This window comes from Schistocerca nitens, chromosome 2 (assembly GCF_023898315.1).
Source record: "Schistocerca nitens isolate TAMUIC-IGC-003100 chromosome 2, iqSchNite1.1, whole genome shotgun sequence".
Classification (NCBI taxonomy): domain Eukaryota; kingdom Metazoa; phylum Arthropoda; class Insecta; order Orthoptera; family Acrididae; genus Schistocerca; species Schistocerca nitens.
The window spans coordinates 332,397,475-332,414,276 of NC_064615.1; positions in this window are offsets into that span (position 1 = coordinate 332,397,475).

A 16,802-nucleotide genomic window follows, 5' to 3' on the forward strand; every position below is an offset into this window, starting at 1 on the left:
ACTCTGGACCTCGTGATGAACACACTGGATGGAGGTACCACCTCTAATTGTTTAAATAAAGACTGCATGCAAAATAAAGATTTATCCTTGCTATCCAATACAGGCTGAATCCTTTTCCCGCCAATTCCTAGGAAGAGGTGGCGGTCGGATGACTTAAGTTAGTGGAGGTAGCCCAAGTAACCTATTTTCCCGCCATTTTCTTAGGTTAGTGGAGGTAGCCGTGGTGTGTTGCATTCTCCTCCTGGAATTTGAACTTCCCGTCATTTTCCAGGGGGGAGGGGGGAATGGGAGGGGGTTACGTTAGTGGAGGTAGCCCAATTGACCTATTTTCCCACCAAAATTTGAACTTCCCGCCGTGACATCATTGCGACATTGCCATACCTATCGCCGCCATCTTAGATCCGCCATCTTGAATAAATTTGGCTACAATGGAGAGTGGGGCTGTACGAACTTTGTCCCACTACTATCCATGTCATTTGAGGTACTATATGGGGAAGGGGGGGGGGGGAGGCATCGAGGCCAGGCCTCGCGTTTTGACCACTGCGCACCTTTTCTGAAGCTGACTCTGTCCGCTAAAAAACAAAATAAAAAACGACCACTTTGTTTCGTGCAAAACACAAGTAGACCTATAGATACAGTAACGACGTCTTTATGCAATGAGATGCGAAAAACGCAATAGGTAGGCTATACTAGGTTGTCTATTATGCTACACACAGTAACTCCATTCTGTATGGTTGGCGTCCAACTTATCTTCTCAGAGCCGGGATGTACATGGAAGAGCAATGTTCATTTCAGTGAAAGTGTTCAAGTGACCACCTTGCTTTTGTAAATACTTCCCCACTCGCTGGCTCTTACTTTGCTGGACCCTACACAACAACCTGCAGCCACCATCGCCGAAATGACACGCACGTGATTCATTAGGTCGTATTCATCCATAGGAGGAGTGCAACGAGCTTGTTTCTTTTAAGTGTCACCACAAATGAAAACCTAGTGAATTAAGATCCAAGGAACTTGGAGACCAGAACATTGGACCTTCACGACCAATGAACATTGGACCTCCATGACCAATCAATTTCCCTGGAAACACTTCAAGTAAATACTTACGTACATTCATTCCAAAGTGTGGGGGTACACCATCATCCTGAAATCATAGCTGTCACAGAATGCGAAGTGGAACGTTTCCGAATGCGTCAGGCAAAGTTCTGAAAACAGACGTACTATGCAAGGACGTATTCAACTTGTCGGGCAAAAGGTGAGGGCACAAAAGCACTCCTCACACTATTCCAGCCCACAGGTGTATGCCAAAGCGTGCCTGAAAGTCATGTTCACGGATAACGTGTGGCTTGTGTTCCGACCAATAATGGCTATTGTGAAGGTTGAAAAGTACCTACACGAGTGAAACTAGAGTCGTCAGTCGACATCACGCTATTTATAAAATGTTCGTTATCGTCCACTTGGTGCAACAACCAGTCAAAAAGTGTAATGATATGAATGCAGTTCTTCATCGTGCAACACTTCTTCAACGACTGGTCTTTGAGATATCTGAAACTTCCCTGCAATATCACGGATACCTCTGAAACTTTCCTGCAATATCACGGGTACCTCGCCGAGGTGACGGTGAATGGTGAATGGTTTCAAGAACCGCATCTTCTGTTTGTGGAATATGTCTAGTCTTTGGACGACAACATCTGGGCGAAATTACCGGTCTTCGGAAGGTTTTGCTCCAGGCGACGAAAAACATTCTTATCGGGATGGCCCCTTCGAGTGTACTGTGCAGCAAATGCATGAGTAGCAGCCACAGCTTGGTTAATCGGATGCACCCAGCACTAAAGGCATATCGACATATTCATCATTTGTGTACTCCATCCATAAGCCGCCCTATATGACTTGACACAACCAGTTTTGATTGTGCACTGAGCTGTTAGTAGACACATGGATGCAGTTAATGGACCCCACTGACATGTGATAGACTATTGTCATGTGACAAAACGATACCCTGAGTATAAACAATGAGAACTAGGGAACCGGCGTCTAAAAATGAAAAAAGAAACGAACTTGGGAACGATTCGAACCGTAACTCTACAGTGGATGTCGGTTTGATGTTCCCGCACTCTACTTTTTTTTCCTTCTAAAGGAACCTTCCTGCCGCCCAAAGGGTGTGGGAAAAGTGGACAGGGGTTGCAATCCAAGGCCTGGCCATCTTCTCCCGTTTCCTCCCCCAGGAACCAACGAAAGCGTACGGAAAGTGGAGTAGAGGTACGAAAGACATCAGTAAGACAAGTTTTTATTTATGTTATGTTGTTTTTGTTATTTAATTATTTTTATGCCACCGAGCATAGCAGGAGACAGACAACGCGAGCAGAACTATCTACGCATAGTTTTTCGGAGAAGAGTATTCTTCTGACCGGAGAATAACCGGTACTAAGAGTGGAGAAGGCGTGGATCAGCTCTCCATTGCTTTAACACCCCAACTCTGGAGTGGGTTAAGAAACACACTACAAAGAAAAGTAGAGAAAAATTGTCTGTATTTGGGGTTGTGGGCAACGGCGCATTATCGTTCAATAAGGACGTACCAAAAATCAAAGACATTTTTCTCGCCATCAGCAAACAAGTAGTGAACCGAGGCACCTCAAATACACTTCACACAGAGTTCGTTTGTGGAAAGTATCCCGAAAGAGGTGCTGGCGAGGAGGTATCTGTCGATGAGTCATACGGGTTATTAAGACCAGGATCTGGCGCTCCAAGAACCAGACAGCTATTGCTGATCCGCATACCAAGTGATGCTCGTCCATTCCATAGCAACACAGGCAACACATAACGGCGTGTCTTCAAGATGGATCCCGTGAAGAAGTGACCGCCATACTTGCTTCCCTTTGAGCGTTAGGTACTATGCAGATTGGATGTCAATGGCAAGATAAGGAGTGCACACCGATCGCCACTCGACATTCCAGTCGACGTGAGGATGCGTCTCCTCAACCACATTTGGTGAAGAAAGTTATAGACCGTCTTCGTGGACATCAAGCGCGTCGGCAGTATTGCAGTGCGTAGATATCTCATTTCGAGGAAAATATGACAGAAGCAAAACAAGGGCGGCGGGACGTCCGAGAGCTGGATAGGAGCTGAGAGAGAATGTGGTGCAAGGTCATACAGCAACAGGCTGGTAAGACATGGGGGACAATGACGCCACAACACCATTTGAGAGGTGACGAAAAGGGCTATCGCTGTATCAGGGTCATGATGCAGATCCAAACCGCCCCTGCACCTCGGGAGGGTCAGGGTCTCGTAGCGTTTCTTGAAGACAAAGCCGTGGCAAACGTATGAACTTAATGCCGCTAGCACGCGGAGGCCATGGATGGTGTAATGGGGAATGTCTATGGCACACGTGACGTGAAATACACATTAACATACACTGAAGAGCCAAAGAAATTGGTTTTTTCTTTTTTTTTTTTTTTTTTTTGGTCATCAGTCTACTGACTGGTTTGATGCGGCCCGCCACGAATTCCTTTCCTGTGCTAACCTCTTCATCTCAAAGTAGCACTTGCAACATACGTCCTCAATTATTTGCTTCACGTATTCCAATCTCTGTCTTCCTCTACAGTTTTTGCCCTCTACAGCTCCCTCCAGTACCATGAAAGTCATTCCCTCATGTCTTAGCAGATGTCCTATCATCCTGTCCCTTCTCCTTATCAGTGTTTTCCACATATTCCTTTCCTCTCCGATTCTGCGTAGAACCTCCTCATTCCTTACCTTATCAGTCCACCTAATTTTCAACATTCGTCTATAGCACCACATCTCAAATGCTTCGATTCTCTTCTGTTCCGGTTTTCCCACAGTCCATGTTTCACTACCATACAATGCTGTACTCCAGACGTACATCCTCAGAAATTTCTTCCTCAAATTAAGGCAGGTATTTGATATTAGTAGACTTCTCTTGGCCAGAAATGCCTTTTTTGCCATAGCGAGTCTGCTTTTGATGTCCTCCTTGCTCCGTCCGTCATTGGTTATTTTACTGCCTAGGTAGCAGAATTCCTTAACTTCATTGACTTCGTGACCATCAATCCTGATGTTAAGTTTCTCGCTGTTCTCATTTCTACTACTTCTCATTACCTTCGTCTTTCTCCGATTTACTCTCAAACCATACTGTGTACTCATTAGACTGTTCATTCCGTTCAGCAGATCATTTAATTCTTCTTAACTTTCACTCAGGATAGCAATGTCATCAGCGAATCGTATCATTGATATCCTTTCACCTTGTATTTTAATTCCACTCCTGAACCTTTCTTTTATTTCCATCATTGATTCCTCGATGTACAGATTGAAGAGTAGGGGCGAAAGGCTACAGCCTTGTCTTACACCCTTCTTGATACGAGCACTTCGTTCTTGATCGTCCACTCTTATTATTCCCTCTTGGTTGTTGTACATATTGTATATGACCCGTCTCTCCCTATAGCTTACCCCTACTTTTTTCAGAATCTCGAACAGCTTGCACCATTTTATATTGTCGAACGCTTTTTCCAGGTCGACAAATCCTATGAACGTGTATTGATTTTTCTTTATCCTTGCTTCCATTATTAACCGTAACGTCAGAATTGCCTCTCTCGTCCCTTTTCCAAAAGCCAAACTGATCGTCACCTAGCGCATTCTCAATTTTCTTTTCCATTCTTCTGTATATTATTCTTGTAAGCAGCTTCGATGCATGAGCTGTTAAGCTGATTGTGCGATAATTCTCGCACTTGTCAGCTCTTGCCGTCTTCGGAATTGTGTGGATGATGCTTTTCCGAAAGTCAGATGGTATGTCGCCAGACTCATATATTCTACACACCAACGTGAATAGTCGTTTTGTTGCCACTTCCCCCAATGATTTTAGAAATTCTGATGGAATGTTATCTATCCCTTCTGCCTTAAGTCCTCCAAAGCTCTTTTAAATTCCGAATCTAATACTGGATCCCCTATCTCTTCTAAATCGACTCCTGTTTCTTCTTCTATCACATCAGACAAATCTTCATCCTCATAGAGGCTTTCAATGTATTCTTTCCACCTATCTGCTCTCTCCTCTGCATTTAACAGTGGAATTCCCGTTGCACTCTTAATGTTACCACCGTTGCTTTTAATGTCACCAAAGGTTGTTTTGACTTTCCTGTATGCTGAGTCTGTCCTTCCGACAATCATATCTTTGTCGATGTCTTCACATTTTTCCTGCAGCCATTTCTTCTTAGCTTCCCTGCACTTCCTGTTTATTTCATTCCTCAGTGACTTGTACTTCTGTATTCCTGATTTTCCCGGAACATGTTTGTACTTCCTCCTTTCATCAATCAACTGAAGTATTTCTTCTGTTACCCATGGTTTCTTCGCAGCTACCTTCTTTGTACCTATGTTTTCCTTCCCAACTTCTGTGATGGCCCTTTTTAGAGATGTCCATTCCTCTTCAACTGTACTGCCTACTGCGCTATTCCTTATTGCTGTATCAATAGCGTTAGAGAACTTCAAACGTATCTCGTCATTCCTTAGTACTTCCGTATCCCACTTCTTTGCGTATTGATTCTTCCTGACTAATGTCTTGAACTTCAGCCTACTCTTCATCACTACTATATTGTGATCTGAGTGTATATCTGCTCCTGGGTACGCCTTACAATCCAGTATCTGATTTCGGAATCTCTGTCTGACCATGATGTAATCTAATTGAAATCTTCCCGTATCTCCCGGCCTTTTCCAAGTATACCTCCTCCTCTTGTGATTCTTGAACAGGGTATTCGCTATTACTAGCTGAAACTTGTTACACAACTCAATTAGTCTTTCTCCTCTTTCATTCCTCGTCCCAAGCCCATATTCTCCTGTAACCTTTTCTTCTACTCCTTCCCCTACAACTGCATTCCAGTCGCCCATGACTATTAGATTTTCGTCCCCCTTTACATACTGCATTACCCTTTCAATATCCTCATACACTTTCTCTATCTGTTCATCTTCAGCTTGCGACGTCGGCATGTATACCTGAACTATCGTTGTCGGTGTTGGTCTGCTGTCGATTCTGATTAGAACAACCCGGTCACTGAACTGTTCACAGTAACACACCCTCTGCCCTACCTTCCTATTCATAACGAATCCTACACCTGTTATATCATTTTCTGCTGCTGTTGATATTACCCGATACTCATCTGACCAGAAATCCTTGTCTTCCTTCCACTTCACTTCACTGACCCCTACTATATCTAGATTGAGCCTTTGCATTTCCCTTTTCAGATTTTCTAGTTTTCGTACCACGTTCAAGCTTCTGACATTCCACGCCCCGACTCGTAGAACGTTATCCTTTCGTTGATTATTCGATCTTTTTCTCATGGTAACCTCCCACTTGGCAGTCCCCTCCCGGAGATCGGAATGGGGGACTATTCCGGAATCTTTTGCCAATGGAGAGATCATCATGACACTTCTTCAATTACAGGCCACATGTCCTGTGGATACACGTTACGTGTCTTTAATGCAGTGGTTTCCATTGCCTTCTGCATCCTCATGTCGTTGATCATTGCTGATTCTTCCGCCTTTAGGGGCAATTTCCCACCCCTAGGACAAGAGAGTGGCCTGAACCTCTATCCGCTCCTCCGCCCTCTTTGACAAGGCCGTTGGCAGAATGAGGCTGACTCCTTATGCCGGAAGTCTTCGGCCGCCAATGCTGATTATTTATCAAAATTTAGGCAGTGGCGGGGATCGAACCCGAGACCGAAGACGTTTTGATTGTGAATCAAAGACGCTACCCCTAGACCACGGGTACTACCAAGAATTTGGTACACCTCCCTAACATGGTGTACAGCCCGCATGAGCACGCAGAAGTGCCGCAGCACGACGTGTCATGGACTCGACTAATGTCTGAAGTAGCGCTGGAGGGAACTGACACCATGAATCCTGCAGGGCTGTCCATAAATCTGTACTTAACAAGGGGTGGAGATCTCTTCTGAACAGCACGTTGCAAGGCATCAGAAATATGCTGAATAATGTTCATGTCTGGGGAGTTTGGTGTCCAGCGGAAGTGTTTAAACTCAGAAGAGTGTCCCTGGAGTTACTCTCTGGCAATTCTGGTTCAAATGGCTCTGAGCACTATGGGACTTAACTGCTGAGGTCATCAGTCCCCTAGAACTTAGAACTACTTAAACCTAACTAACCTAAGGACATCACACACATCCATGCCCCAGGCAGGATTCGAACCTGCGACCGTAGAGGTCACGCGGTTCCAGACTGTAGCGCCTAGAACCGCTCGGCCACTCCGGCCGGCGGTAATTCTGGGCGTGTGGTGTGTCGCATTGTCCTTCTGGAATTGTTCAAGTCCGTCAGAATGCGCAATGGACATGAACGGATGCAGATGATCAGACAGGATGCTTAAGTACGTGTCACGTGTCAGGGTCGTATCTAGACGTAACAGGGATCACATATCACTCCAACGACATGGGCTCCATCATTACAGAGCCTACACCAGCTTGTACAGTCCACTGCTGACATGCAGGGTACATGGATTAATGTGGTTGTCTCCATACCCGTACACATACATCCGCTCGATACAATTTAAAACGAGACTCGTCTGACGAGGCAACATGTTTCCGGTCATCAACAGTCCAACGTCGGTGTTGATGGGCCCAGGCTAGGAGTAAAGCTTTGTGTCGTGAAGTGATCAGGTGTACACGAGTGTTACACAAGTGTACACGAATGCTCATATCGATGATGTTTTGTTGAATTGTTCGCACGCTGACACTTGTTGATGGCCCAGCACTGAAATCCGCAGCAACTTGCGGAAAGGTTGCACTTCTGTCACACTGAACAATTCTCTCTAATCGTCGTCGGTGTCGTTCTTGCAGGATCTTTTTCCGGCCGCGTCGACGACATGCTGTCCACGCGGTTTGCCGGCCGCTGTGGCCAAGCGGTAATAGGCGCTTCAGTCCGGAACCCCGCGACTGCTACAGTCGCAGGTCCGAATCCTGCCTGGGGCATTGATGTGTGTTATGTCCTTAGGTTAGCTAGGTTTAAGTAGTTCTAAGTTCTAGGGGACTGATGACCTCAGATTATCAAGATTTAAGAGGGTTTGAACCTGGTTTTATAGTCGGAGCACGAGCAATGGGACACAGCATCTCCGAGGTAACGATATAAAGTTGGGATTTACCCGTACGACTATTTCACGAGAGTACCGTGAATATCATGAATCTGGTAAAACATCAAATCTCCGACATAGACGCCGTGCTGCATATCAGTCTGCCATGTCATTGTGGGTGTTCTGCGCAAAGACTGCCCTCTACAAGTCCTTGATTGGTCACTGGAGGAGGTCACGGCGTGGTGGCGTCTCAGGACTTCTACTTCACCATTCTTTGGGAATGAACTATGATGCCATATTCGCCTGAGCTTCAGGCAATGATGAATCGTTCACTGCCCCCTCTCGACGTCACCTAGAAGGAGCCATCATCAGGGCACATACACGATGTGTTAGCACAGGAATGTTACTTTAATCCTGTCTTGGCGGTAGGAAAGCGCCATGATGATCGATGAATTCGGACACGAAGAGAAGCTGCTACGCGAAAGTACACAAACGCACGCTCGCTCGCAAGCAGTAGAACAGACGAGACGCGAAAGAGACGTGTTCGCCTCAACAGTGCGGAAGGCAGACTGTCTATTCCAGGCTCGTCCAAACTGTGCCCCTGGGGAGCCAGCGCTAGCGATCGCCCGCGGCCAGCGCCCCGGGCGAATTCGTATGTTGTCGCAGTTGCCGAGCCGGGCCGCTTAGCTGGCCGTGCGGACCGCCCGAACGCCAGCCGGCAGATATATTTGTTCGCCCGTTTTCCCTTCGGGCAGAGGACGCCTCACAAGTGCTTCAGCTAGAGCTGATTGACCTACAGTGCCATATCCGCCTAAAGGGCCGCTTTCTTATGTGTAAAACTTTGGATGACTTTTACAGCTGTCTGCCACGAGAGAAATATCCTCTTTTGCACAAGCATGCGGCCAAAGTTCTCTCAATGTTTGGTTCCAAGTATATTTGTAAGCACTTTTTCTCTCTTTTAAAGCTTGCTAAAACTAAGAACCGTTCATTCCTTGGCGATAAAAATTTGACCAATTCCTTGAGGTTAGCAGTCTCACGGAATATTGTACCAAGCCTAGACAAAATCGCTTCCTCGAAAAAGAAAAACGTGTAAAATGTTAATTGTCCTTTTTAACAATGTTGACTGTAAGAATTAAAGAGCTTTATAACCTTAATTCTATTTTAATAAGTTTTCAAACTTGGTCAGTTAAAATTATTACGTACAAAACAGCAAACTAAGGATCCTATTTCTAAACTCTGAAAACGGATACAAAAAATTGTAGCACGAGGTATAACAAAAAATACTTACTTGTAACTACTAACAGTAAGAATGAGACTCTATGTCCCTAACATGAAATTAATTGTAAAATAGAATATTTTGTTTACGTTAGATCTGACCGCGGGACAGTCCAGCGCAGAGCAGTTCTGTGCAGTCTCACTCGCTCTGCAGCTCTCTCTCTCTCTCTCTCTCTCTGTCTCTCTCTCGCTCCTATGGCGACACTAGCGACACACAGTCACGGAACTACACTGCCTTGCGCCCGCAGGGCGCAATGCTTGGATGAGCCTGGTCTAGTCAGTGAGGTACGACAGCTGGTACGAAAGTGCCGGGTGATACACGTTCCTCTGTACCTTTCGATGTACTGCACGATGTGACAGTGTTGTCAGCTCCACGTTTTCGTACATATGTTTTCAAAAAGCACCAGATCTGATTTTCCTAGATGAACTTTCGTCTTACACCTGGACAAGGAAGGCATTTTTTTCTTCACCCTCTACAGATATCCTACCCCACTCCATATATTATTATTATTATTACTATTATTTGTGTTATGCCCTTGAAGAGCGCATTTAGACTAAACTTCACGTCCATTTTCCTGTTGTTTTCTCTTTACGTTCTGCCCAGACTTCCCTCATTCGTGTGCTGTGTTTCTGCTTCCGTTCTTAGGTCCATTTTAGGTCCTGTGTTCTCTTACGCTTCTTTTATCCCTGTTCCCCCATTGTTACTTCATCCTCTGGCTGTGTTCTTGTCTCTGTTCGGTCCACTGTGTTCGTTTGTTGTGTGGTGTCTCTTGTAGTTTGTTTCTTCTGATCAGGTTCCTCAGGATTGTTTTGTTTTGTATTGTTTCCTGTGTGATGTTGAGTTGTTCCACGTAATTTCTTACTTCATTCTGCCATTTGTTGTTTTTCCATATGCTAACCCAGTCCAAGATCTGTCTCGTTATCCTATGTGGTGCCATTATGCTAAGGTGTCTGTAGAAATGTAGACTTCGTTTCCTGATTTGGTCTGTTATTTTCTCTGTGTGTTCATATAGTTCTTCAGCTGGTCTCTTTATGCATAAGCCGCCTTTTTGCGTCGCCCCGAGCCGGCCGCGGTAGTCTAGGGTTCTAGGCGCGCAGTCCGGAACCGCGCGACTGCTACGGTCGCAGGTTCGAATCCTGCCTCGGGCATGGATGTGTGTGATGTCATTAGGTCAGTTAGGTTTAAGTAGTTCCAAGTTCTAGGGGACTGATGACCACAGATGTTAAGTCCCATAGTGCTCAGAGCCATTTGAACCATTTTTTTTGCGTCGCCCCGAATATTTTCGTGAGTATCTTTTGTTCCGTTTTCTCTATCTGTTTGATTCGTGTCTGTCCTTGTACTACTGTGTTCTCCGCTGCGTATAGTGCTTCTGGTAGCACCACCGTCTCGTAGTGTCGTAGCTTGGCCTTTCTCGTGATAGCTTTCTTATTGCAGTGATTCCAAGAGGAGGAGGAGGAGCTTAGTGTTTAACGTCCCGTCGACAACGAGGTCATTAGAGACGGAGCGCAAGCTCGGGTGAGGGAAGGATGGGGAAGGAAATCGGCCGTGCCCTTTCAAAGGAACCATCCCGGCATTTGCCTGAAGCGATTTACGGAAATCACGGAAAACCTAAATCAGGATGGCCGGAGACGGGATTGACCCGTCGTCCACCCGAATGCGAGTCCAGTGTAGTAGTGATTCCAAGTCAGTTTGTAGGCCTTCTCTAGTTTGACTCTTCTCTGTTCATTAGATACCTTATTTCTTCCTGCCGCGCGGTTCTGGCGCTGCAGTCTGGAACCGCGAGACCGCTACGGTCGCAGGTTCGAATCCTGCCTCGGGCATGGATGTGTGTGATGTCCTTAGGTTAGTTAGGTTTAACTAGTTCTAAGTTCTAGGGGACTAATGACCTCAGCAGTTGAGTCCCATAGTGCTCAGAGCCATTTTTTTTATTTCTTCCTGTACTCTGTATCATTTCTCTTAAGTACTTGAAATTTTCTGTGTATTGTCCCATATTTTGTGTGTAGTGATGGGTGTTTTTCGGTGCTCATGAACTGTGTTTTCTAGTATGATATCTGTAGTCCGGTCTTGACTGCGATTTCGTGTAGTTCCTCTGTGGCTCTTATTGTTTCTCTTATCGTTACGATGGCTAAATCGTCTGCGAACGATAGGCACTTCACTCTTACTTTTCCTAACAGTACTCCTTTCTGTGTCTTTTCCGATTCCTTCACTATTTTGTCCAGTACTATGTTGAACAACAATGGCGAGAGGCCAGCACCCTGCCAGACTCCTGTTCAGATTTGAAATTGTTCTTAGAGGTTTCCACAGAACTTGTTTGTTAGTGATTGCTGAATTATGGTTAGTGTCTTCGTATCTACTCTGTATTCTTTCAGGATTTTAAAGAGGGTTTCTCTGCCTATTAAGTCGTACATCTTCTTGAAGTCAACGAAGGTGATGGTTATATTCTGTATGTGTTGCAGTATCATGTTAAGGTTCCATATCTTTTCAGCGCACGACCTGTGTTTACGAAACCCAGCCTGGTATTCGCCAGTCAGGTGGTCTGTTTGCTTCTCTAATCTATTTAGCACTGCTTTCCTAAGTATCTTATATGTGACAGGTAACAGTGAGACGCCCCTATAGTTGTTTGTGCCCGACGTATCCCCTTTCTTATGTAGAGGGTGTATCACTGCTGTGCGCCATTCTTTCGGTATCTCTTCTGTTCCCATATCTGTTTCATGATGTTGTGTTTGCGTCCTGTGAGACCCGGGTCTTGCAGCTTCCAGCAATTTCGCGATGACTCCATCTTCTCCCGGTGCCCTATTGTTATTGGGTTCTTGATGATTTCTCTTACTTCTTCTATCAATGGCGGTTCGCTATCTGGGTTCGGTGCGGGGTCCTCTGTGTCCAGTTTATGTGTTGGTGATTCTGCGTTTAGGAGTTTCTCGAAGTACTTCGCTAGGAGGTTAAAGTTGTTCTTGGCATTGGTCTCTAGTGTGCCATCCGGTCTCCTAATGTAGAGGTTCGGTGCTTGGTATTTCATCATGTTTTCTCTGAACGTCCTGTAGAAATTCCTTGCTTCTATCTCTTCTAGTTCAAATGGCTCTGAGCACTATGAGACTCAACATCTTAGGTCATAAGTCCCCTAGAACTTAGAACTACTTAAACCTAACTAACCTAAGGACATCACACACACCCATGCCCGAGGCAGGATTCGAACCTGCGACCGTAGCAGCCTCGCGGTTCCGGACTGCAGCGCCAGAACCGCACGGTCACCGCGGCCGGCTATCTCTTCTAGTTTCTGTTTTTCTGTAGTTTCGTTTTTCTTTACGGATAATTTTACTTGTCTGTTTCTGTGTTTTGAGAAATTCTTGCCAGTTTTCTGGTATCTTGTTGCTATTGAACTTCTATGTGTTGATTCGTCTTTCATTTGCTAGGTCACATGTGTGATTCCACCAGCGGAGTTTCCTGGTTCTCGGTGCTAGAGCTAATTTTATGGCTTCCTGAAGCTTTCCTGATAGCTGTTCCCAGTTTTGCGTTGTTCCTAGCTTAATTTTCTCCAGCATTTTCCTTTCGTTGAGTGTTAGATATTCTGGGTCTGGTCTAACGATCTTAGTTTTCTGTTTCCTCTTAGGGATTAGGCCTGTTTTTATTTGTAGTGGGTGGTGATCCGAGTCAAAGAAGCCCTTCCGTGTGTTGATGTTCTGGATTTCCCTCTGTCTTTCTCTTGAAGTTTGTTGACATGACTTTGAGGTCATGGGTCTCGCAGAATTCTATCAGGTGTCTCCCGTTTAGGTTTGTGTCACGGTGTGGTGTGTATCTTCCTGTAATGTGTTTGTATTTTTGTTCTTTTCCTAGTTTTGCGTTGAAGTCTCCTGGAATAATTTTAGTTCCGTGTGTAGGTATTTTCTTGACTGTTTCCTCCATTACTTCAAAAATGGTTCAAATGGCTCTGAGCACTATGGGACTTAACTTCTGCGGTTATCAGTCCCCTAGAACTTAGAACTACTTAAACCTAACTAACCTAAGGACATCACACACATCCATGCCCGAGTCAGGATTCGAACCTGCGACCGTAGCGGTCACGCGGTTCCAGACTGAAGCGCCTAGAACCGCACGGCCACACCGGCCGGCCCTCCATTACTATCCAAAAGTCCTCAGTGGCGTCTGGGTCCTTCCTGTCGTGGTTATTTGTTGGTACGTGTGCGTTTATGATCGTGTGTGCCCTCTTTGCTGACTTAATTGTCAGTGTGCTGATTCTTTCGTTAGGCGATTGAAGTCCATTACTACGTCTGTGATCGTACTGTGTACTGCGAGTCCTGTGCCTTAGCGCCGTAGGTTCTTCCTGTGTGCCGATGGTTTTCCCTTGTATATTCTGTAGTTCCCTGTGTTGAAATGGTCTGCCTGTGCGAATCTTGTTTCTTGTAGTGCGCAAATTTCGGTCTTGAACCTTGTTTCATCTTGCACGTCTTGAGTAGTGTGTTCACGTTGAGTGTTGCGATGTAGTGTTTCTGTTTTGACTTGAGGGAGGCCCGCATCTCGTGGTCGTGCGGTAGCGTTCTCGCTTCCCACGCCCGGGTTCCCGGGTTCGATTCCCGGCGGGGTCAGGGATTTTCTCTGCCTCGTGATGGCTGGGTGTTGTGTGCTGTCCTTAGGTTAGTTAGGTTTAAGTAGTTCTAAGTTCTAGGGGACTGATGACCATAGATGTTAAGTCCCATAGTGCTCAGAGCCATTTGAACCATTTGAACTTGAGGGAGTTTGAGAAGCTCCGATTCTTCTCTTGATGTCTGTGAGCCGCCTGAATCCGACGCTCACGACTGTTCCAGTCTGTAGACTGGGGCCCGGGGTAGAGAGATTTTCCTCGTCATTCAATTACGATGTTTAGTGGTTGAATTTGTGGCGTGTTTCCAAGTACAACCTGAACCTGATTTTCCAGAGCAGAAGGTTGGTTGAAGCCGCTACTAAAATGTGATAAGACACCTTTTGTAGCCGTGAGAGAGAGAGAAAGAGAGAGAGAGAGCGACATACAGAGAGAGTGGGGTCGGTTGCTGTGGTAGCCGCCCTTAAACCTTATGGCTACGTCGTGGAATCGTTGTTACCAAAACCTCGAAAATTTCTTGACTAATTTGCTTCGTATTACTTCACAATGCTCTAATAAATATCCGAGATGGACCTAGGCTACATTTTTTAATATACGTAAATATATACACCTAAATAATATCTAAAGGAGAAACATTGTTACCAAAAGTTCTTGAGCGATTTATTTCTAAATAATACACTAAAACAAATGTTCAGACAGAGAAAAGCTACATTTTTTCCTTTGTATAGTATATAAATATATAAATGGATAAAAGTTACTAACAGAAATCTCGGAAAGTTATTGGCCGATTTACTACAAATTTTTACATGGCACTCTAATAAACATTCAGACAGACACAGACTATGCTTTTAAACAAGTATGTACAGGTTTTCTGTTAAAACAGACTTCGAGAAGAGATTGCTGTACTGCGCTGTGAAAATGTGCTCTCTTGTTTCCTTTCTCGCACTCAGTTTTAACTACGACAGTAAGGCATTTAAACCATTAGAAAAACTGTTTCTCGCATGTACGAGTACAGTATATTCATTTTCCTTATTTATAATTTTAAACAGGAATTGTATACACAGCAGTGTGGCGTTTTGTTTTCTCTCTTCCAGTCGGTTTTAGCAGAAGACAGGAAAGTTATATTTATTGCTTATCGGGTTCTGATTAGAATACGACGGTGAACTCTGAATCGTCCGAAGCTTTGTAATGACACACGTTCGCAGATTAAAACTATGAGAAATGTCATTGAAGTTGTAAGTAGGCTGTTTAGGTTTTTGTGTTGGTAACGCCACGTAGCGCTCTGTATGAAAGTCACTGGCTGTGCTGTGTACAGTCTGTGGCTGGTTGGCTTTGTTGGAATATGCGCTATTGTAGTGTTGGGCAGTTGGATGTGAACAGCGCGTAGCGTTGCGCAGTTGGAGGTGAGCCGCCAGCAGTGATGGATGTGGGAAGAGAGATGGCAGAGTTTTGAGAGCGGACGATCTGGACGTGTGTCCGTCAGAAATAGGAAATTTGTAAGACTGGATGTCATGAACTGATATATATATTATGACTTTTGAACACTATTAAGATAAATACACTTTGTTCTCTATCAAAATCTTTCATTTGCTAACTATGCCTATCAGTAGTTAGTGCCTTCAGTGGATAGAATCTTTTACCTAGTTGGCAGTATTGGCGCTCGCTGTATTGCAGTAGAGTAACGAAGATTTTTGTGAGGTAAGTGATTCATGAAAGGTATAGGTTATTGTTAGTCAGGTCCATTCTTTTGTAGGGATTATTGAAAGTCAGACTGCGTTGCGCTAAAAATATTGTGTGTCAGTTTAGTGTTGATCAGAATAAGTAAAGAGAGAAATGTCTGAGTACGTTCAGTTCTGCTCAGCTGTTTGAAAATCAAATAACGTAAGGGGTTTATCATTTATAATTTTTCTAAGGGGAGGTTTCAAAGTTACTATCCCGACAGATGCAGCAACTGGAGACGTCCGTATGCCAATGATCCCAACTGATTTACCCACTCATTTTAAGCGACCTCAATTGCAAATCAAGGTTTTTTTATGCAGTAACAACAAACAGGGTCAGAGAGAGTGGGCACGAGGAAACGGTCAGATAGGGGAGGGGAGGAAATGGATGTAGAGAGCGGGAACGAAGAGATAAACACACAGAGAGAGAGAGGGAGGACAAAATTAGGACGCACATCGAATTCCAATACTTATTTAGCAACTGCGAACTATTGCCGGGGTTGCTATTTATTAGTGTGGACCTGTCAAAGTCAGGCAGTGTTTCAAACGTCCATGTTGCCTGATTCTCCTGGGTTTGGTTTAACCACTCTGAAGTAGATAAAATGATATATTGAATCGTGCTGCTGGTAGTTTCCCTCAGAATTAAGTCGTAGACAACAGAATGATAATATTACGAAAGAAAAAATTGCTCCAAACCTCTAGTTACAGATGATTTAGCGTATACTAATTTTTCTGCCACGTACACTTAACGCCAGCTGAGCTTGAGTATTGAGTTATCTTCTTCTCGAAGAAACATCGTGCCCAGACGTGTTGCTGGCGGAAGCAGCTCTCCTCCGTTACCCTGCATCTCCTCCTTCGCTCTTGATCCCGTGTTTGTTTTGCTCTGCGCGAGCCGCCAGCCCCCCTTCCCCTCCCCGCCCCACACCACCTTCTTCCCCCCCCCCCCCCCCCCCGCCCTTTCGTGTCTCGTCCCGACCCGCCCAGTCCCGTATCTAATTTGCGCGATTGCTTAGGCTCGCTTCTCCCCGCGTTCCACTCTACGGCCGGTCGTTTCAATTTGCGGTAATTTGGGTATCTCGTCTCCGCCATTATCCAGCTAATGACTAAAGCCTAGGTTTGACTCGCCAATTTTTCCCCTCTGCCCCACAGCTTCTATAATTTTCATTT